This window comes from Rattus norvegicus, chromosome 2, assembly GCF_036323735.1.
Source record: "Rattus norvegicus strain BN/NHsdMcwi chromosome 2, GRCr8, whole genome shotgun sequence".
Lineage (NCBI taxonomy): Eukaryota > Metazoa > Chordata > Mammalia > Rodentia > Muridae > Rattus > Rattus norvegicus.
This window is the reverse complement of record NC_086020.1, coordinates 81,275,342-81,282,358: the sequence shown is the minus strand read 5'-3', so window position 1 is coordinate 81,282,358 and position 7,017 is coordinate 81,275,342. Positions and strand designations below refer to the sequence as shown.

Below are 7,017 nucleotides of genomic sequence, written 5' to 3'. Positions count from 1 at the left end.
GTCATATGGCAGGTCCCTCAAGGGGAAGGGATGCCTCAGCATGGGCCCTCAGAGGCACCCTGTTCCCCTACACCTCACCACACATCCACTAAAATGTGACCCCCTTTACTTTTTATAAACACATCACTTAGAATTGTTGGTCATTGCGGCTGTAGGGCAATTCAATGTCTATGGCCTCAGTGATTGATTTCATGCATGTGTCCATACCCACACACAGACCCACAGAATTAAAAACAATAAAAATATTTAAAGGGAAATAAAAACAAATTTATGAAGTTTGAGAAAGTATGAAAACAACAGGAAGATAAATGTCCTTGTCAGTAGGCAGCAGTTACTGAAAACACTCATAAATTGTCATAGTCATTGGGATAAGGCATCTCTCAGCTACTCGTGAACATTAAAGAAGAGGGGCAGAAAATATCATCCTGAGTGAGGTAACCCAACCACAGAAAAACATACATGGTATGCACTCATTGATAAGTGGCTATTAGCCCAAATGCTCGAATTACCCTAGATGCACAGAACACGTGAAACTCAAGAAGGATGACCAAAATTTAAATGCTTCACTCCTTCTTTAAAAGTGGAACAAGAATACCCTTAGGAGGGGATAAGGAGGCAAAATGTAGAACAGAGACTGAAGAAACGTCCATTCAGAGCCTGCCCCACATGTGGCCCATACATATACAGCCACCAAACATAGATAAGATGGATGAAACAAAGAAGTGCAGGCCGACAGGAACCAGATGTAGATCTCTCCTGAGGGACACAGCCAGAATACAGCAAATACATAGGCGAATGCCAGCAGCAAACCACTGAACTGAGAACGGGACCACCGTTGAAGAAATCAGAGAAAGGACTAAAGGAGCTGAAGGGGCTCGGGACCCCATATGAACAACAATGCCAAGCAACCAGAGCTTCCAGGGACTAAGCCACTACCTAAAGACTATACATGGACTGACCCGACTCTGACCTCATAGGTAGCAATGAATAGCCTAGTAAGATCACCAGTGGAAGGGGAAGCCCTTGGTCCTACAAAGACTGAACCCCGAGTGAACGTGATTGTTGTGGGGAGGGAGGTAATGTGGGGAGGTTGGGGAGGGGAACACCCATAGAGAAGGGGGGGAGGGGTTAGGGGGATGTTGGCCCGGAAACCGGGAAAGGGAATAACATTTGAAATGTAAATAAGAAATACCCAATTTAATAAAGATGGGGGGAAAAAGATGAGGGGCAGAAAGAATGTAAGAGCCAAGGCATGGCGAGAAGTGCCTGGCTTTAGGAAGCAAACACAGTCATTTCACTGGTGAACTTGGAGCAGCTGCAGCTACCTGAAGCCCTTCATAAGAATAAGCTTGACAGTGTTTCATTGTGTAGGGAAGCTGTCCTGTGACCCAACCTCTCCGTGAGGGACTATTGGAAGTCAGTGATTACGAAAGAAGAGGGTGTGTCATTTTCATCTGTGATATGACCATTGACAAGTTTCCATGATCTGGTAACCATACCAACCTTTATTATATTCATTGCTTCCAAAAAAGGAGGGGGAAGAAGAGGGGAGAGGGAGAGGGGGAAGGGAGAGGGAGAAGAGTCATGAATATAAAGTGAAGCCTGTTTGGAAGAAAGATTTCCACAAAGAGAAAGAAAGATGAGGTAAAGTGGTGGAAAATGACCAAAAGACATTATGGGTTATTGAAATTGTCAAAAAATACTTTTTTAACATTAAAATTTTTACTGGTGTTGGTGCTATGTAGCTGAACAGAAGCTGTATCTCCACACAGACCAGAACGGCATCCAATGTCCTGAGAGGATGTGACTGTCACGTACAGATGCCTTAGACATGTTCCGGGTTTCAGACTCAATGAGAAAACATTTAGCTGGAAGCGCTGTTTGGTCTCTGAGTGGAACAATCCCTGTCCTGTAACTGACGGAGGCTCAGATCCAATGGAATGCCGAAGCTTCCAGCTGAGAAAGCCAAGTAAAGATGAGGACTAACGATACTTCATTCTGAACTTGTGGAGGCCGAAGAGCATTTTAGAATGTATTCCGTGTAATGGGCTCACCATGAAGACTCCATCTTCTCCTTCTTCGCAAACTCAGCCACGTCACGTGTCCTACCGGATCGGGCAGCGTGCTTGCTCTACTGGATCTGGCAGCGTGCTTGCTCTACCGGATCTGGCAGCGTGCTTGCTCTGGGTCTGTGCAGTGCACATTCCTTATCCAGTATCCTCATGATGATGCCTGACTTCTAAGGCGCTGAATGAACTGAGTCATGGCCAAGGACAGAAAATACTGAACCGCAAAGGTGAAGTTTCCAGCTCTACTAAACGCTGCCATCCTGAAGATGCCATAAGCAAACTCCAAGTAAGTATTATTGTTGGGCAGCAGTGAGGGACCTCTCTCTCTCTCTCTCTCTCTCTCTCTCTCTCTCTCTCTCTCTCTCTCTCTCTCTCACACACACACACACACACACACACAAACACACACACACACAAACACACACACACAAACACACACACACACACACACACACACACACACAAATGTTAGCTTTTGGTGGATGACCTAAATTTTACACTTTACCACATTTTAGAGAAATTCAGTTTTTCTCTTTCACTTCCCCAGGACCTACAATCTAGAGCCGATCATACTGGGGTTTCTTAAAGCATGGGTATTTTTATCTCACAGGCTTCAATGTTCATCGTCAACAAATGCTACAGTTTGTGGACGCTGATTGCCAAGAACCATCTCTATTTCCAGCAAAGGGGAGTGTTGCCATTTCTGTTTTTAACTTATTGTGTTCCAGGCTTGTCTGGTAAAGTACCCGCAGGTGTTAAAATTACTTGGGATGTAGAAAAGCCAAAATATTGCTTGTGCTCTCTGCTTGCAGATCAAGGGAATTTGCTAAGCGATTAGATGCTTGGCTGTAGAACCAGCTTTGGCACTGGCTGGCACCACACTGGAAATCAGATGTTTGCCTTCACAACCAGGCTCGCTACCTGCTAGTTCCACAGCCGAACTTAATCCCACTCAATCCACTCATTAATCACTCCACAGATACTTACTTCTGACACAAAACACTGAAATTTTAATAGTTCAGTGACTCCTAAATTATATACTCCACAAACAGAAAAGAAACCCAGGAAAGAAGGAATTAAGAAATGCCTTCGTAATGATCTAAACATCTAAACAGTGATGGGATTAATTTCATTCATGAGTAGAAGCCAAAGAACACAATCACCCAAATAAAGGAGCACCCTATATTGTTGCTGATTTTGTGCTGATGAAATTCAATATTCCAGTCAAGTAAATGCACTCTTTCTCTCCACTCTCCATTAAACAGGCTGTTTTCTCTCTATCAACACCTCTCAGGCATCACTTTGAAGTCTCTCCAGCATGATCCATAGGAAAAATTCTAAAGATTAATCTGATTCCATGAAGCTTTAAATAGAAAGAACAGAAAACTAAAGGAAAATAGGGGAAAGAACACAACTTTATTTAAAAATTTGGGCCATTTCTGTTCCTTCTCTAAATTGTCCACTTGCATAGTGCCATGTCCTCTGAGCACACTGGCAAACCAGAGTTTTCCTCACTGTTCTCATTTCAATATAGATTGCTAATACAGTCAATAAGTATTCTATGGTAGTCTTCAGATACAATGGACTTACTTGCTTTCTTGTTGTAGGTTTTTTTTTTCAGTTTGAGAACATATCTACATTATATATTATGAAAAGCCACTGTGTTAGTCATATCAGATGATCCACATAGAAACGCTCCATGAATTCTAGAATATGGTACAATGAATACTCTTATGTTAAAATAAAAAGTAAAAAGAAAAAAGAAAAAAAGAAAAAAGAAAAAAAGAAAACATAAAGGTCCACAAATCTTATCCATGTAAGACTTTTCATGATTTGTTCTCATTCTGAAACTGTATTTGTGTTTAGAAACTTTATTCCCTAAAGCAAACTTCTCAGTGCCAATCGCATAATAGAATAGATAGAGATGGATGAATGTCCTAATAAGTAGTCTAATGCCTCCTTTTTATAGATGTTCACAAAGAATGCTAGATGTGTAAAATACAAAGTGATACAACAGCGTTGACATTATGCAGGCTGACAATGTATTTATTAATACATATTCTTTCTATATTCTCATATTTAATCTGCTCATTCTTGGGGCTCCCCAATTGGGCTAGGCTGACTGGCTAGTGAGTCTCAAGGACCCTTCTGTCTCTGCCCTACAAAACCTGAGATTATAAGTGTGGGCTGCTATGCCTACTTTTTTAACATGTATACTGGTGATGAAACTTAGGTCCTCATACATGCATGGCAAGCATTTTACTAAGCAATAATTCGAATCCCCCCTTTTCATTCTTTGGGAGGCTCCAACTTGCATGGTCATTTGTACGATGCACCTCACAATCCTATTAATGGTAGTAAATATTTTCCATTTTTCTTCTTTTCACAAAACAATTCAGCAGTGGTTTTTAAGAGTCCAGTCACTTCTCTAATGCAATGAGAATGGGTTGTGGGGAAACTTGCTGGAGAGTCAGAGGAGTTGTGTGTATCATTCTAACACTATGCCCTATCCCATGCATCATAGGTGGTGTCTTAGTCAGGGTTTCTATTCCTGCACAAAATATCTGACCAAGAAGCAAGTGGAAGAAGAAAGGGTTTGTTCAGCTTACACTTTTGAATTACTGTTCATCACCGAAGAAAGTTGGGACTGGAACTCACAAAGGGTAGGAACCTGAAGGCAGGAGCTAATGCAGAGGCCATGGAAGGATGCAGCTTAATGGATTGCTTCCTCTGGCTTACTCGGCTTGCTTTCCTATAAAACCCAGGACTACCAGCCCAGGGATGGAACGCCACACAATGGGACCTCCCACCCTTGATCACTAATTGAGAAAATGCCTTACAGATGGGTGTCATGGAGGCATTTCCTCAAGGGAGGCTCCTTTCTCCATGATAACTTCAGCCTGTGTCAAACTGACACACAAAACCAGCCAGTACAGGTGGGAACAACAGCTGTGCCATGAGCACCATGTTACTCTGTGGCTCCTGCAATAAGGGCTCCAACTGTATAGAGGCTGCTATGAAACACAGAATGTGGACTCTGAGAAGAGTGAGCAGTTCACCATCTCTGAGACTGATCTGGACTTCCAGGACTTGGAACCTGTTGCAGAAGATGCATTCACACCTTTATGTCCACACTAACTTCACTAGCAACGAGAGCCACATGGATACCTTTTTTCACCCTTGGTGGTGCAAACACATGCCTCTCACTCTCAAGAGCAACAAGAACTGCATGGACTTTATCCACATGGTGATCAGCATGCCCATGCATATCTGCCAGATGCTCAACAGCAGCCTTTGTCTGTCAGTCCTTGTAGTGGGAACCATTCGGAAGGCTGGAACATGCCCTTTGGGGAATTTAGCTACCCACATTTGGAAAAGATCCATTTGCAAAACAGTCAATGCTACAATTGGACTCTCTTGATAGGCAATCAGTGGAAAACGTTTTTTGAAACTGTCCATATCTACCTACGTGGTCAGACACAGCTACCCACCCTACACAAGGAGACTGCCAGGGTCTGGTGGACCTGTCAGATCCCTACAAAAGGCAATTCTATGTCAAGATCTCCTATGTGCAAGTGTCTTCATATGGCCTGAGGTTCAATGGTGACCTATGAAGTGCCATGCAACAGGTGAATCAATCCTATACACAGGATGGTCAGTTCTATTTCTCCTCATCCATGATGCTTCTCATGTTGGACGTTCAGGACCAAATTAACCACCTGGCCCCAGTAAAAGCCCACATGGACTTGTTTTTGGGTATGCTGAAGCACCACCTGAACTTCTATATTCTGTCATGAAGATGACTCTCAGAATTTTGTGAAGCTTTGAGTTGGAGGCAAGTGTTCAGAAGACATCACTTCACAGCACTTACTCCTGTCATTCATTATGTGTCTTCTTTTGGTGTGCTCTCACTGTCTTAATGGTGGTGGTGGTGGTGGTGGTCCTGGTCATGGTGGTGGTTGTATGTAGAAGGGTGTGATGTGGATGTCCCATTTAAGCATGGATACTTTAGCTCTTGTTTTCAGTAATTTGGACAGCGATGATTCTTTCTGTTCACTATTGTCTACTCTACAAAGGAGCTTCTCTAACCAAAGTTGAGAACAGCCCATATCTACATATATAAATATAAATATAAAAAGTCAATTTGACATCACCAGATACCTTACTACCTACAGCTTCTCCAGCCAGCCCTTTTGACTAGTATTAAAGTGCCAGTAATGGATTTCACCCTGTGAACAGGCCTCAGACCCAAAGAAAGTACTTAGTTATTCTATAGCAGGTTGGTAAAACAGCACACAGAGTTCAGTACTAGATAACAAACCATCGATGTCTTTTCCCTACCAACAGCCGACCTATCACATTCTGAGACTGGGATTGGGTATTGATTTCTCTATGTAATGTGGCCAAAATGTGTGGTAACTTACAGATCCTTTCAACCCAAAGTCTTTAGAAAATTTCTCTTAAAAATCTACCTCTTTAGTGTCTAATACATGAATGGTCAGTATTTCCTTTTCACACATTCAATGTCTCTGTTCACAGAAGTAGACATTGGTTCAGACAAGGGAAGGAGGAAGAAAGGAAAGAATGGTCCATCTTAACATCATCAGTCTAGGTTGGACAACGCAAAACACACTCAATGGTACTTTTGAAGAGTTTTGTTTTCTTGTACTTTCTCTTTGGCATTTTGTTTTTCCTTTTCCTTTGTTTTGTCCTATACAGGTTTGTTTGTTTGAGTTTTATTTCCCTTTATAGATGCCTGTTTGTTTTCTAATGAAAGGGAACAAGAAAAATGTTCAGAATTCGATGTGTGGGGATGGCAAAAGGATCTAGAAACTATTAGGGAAGGATGAACCATAGTCAGAATACACTATATGGAAAAATCTATTTTAAAAAATCAGCCTCAGCCTCAGAAAATTCTGATGACTGTGCCAAGGTATTACCTGGAAAA

At 42.1% G+C, this 7,017-nt stretch overlaps 1 pseudogene; it reads left to right on the top strand.

Moving 5' to 3' along the window:
* Positions 1-2,055: 2,055 nt before the first annotated feature.
* On the top strand, positions 2,056-5,866 carry LOC134485781 (BMP/retinoic acid-inducible neural-specific protein 1-like; annotated as a pseudogene).
* Positions 5,867-7,017: the final 1,151 nt, after the last annotated feature.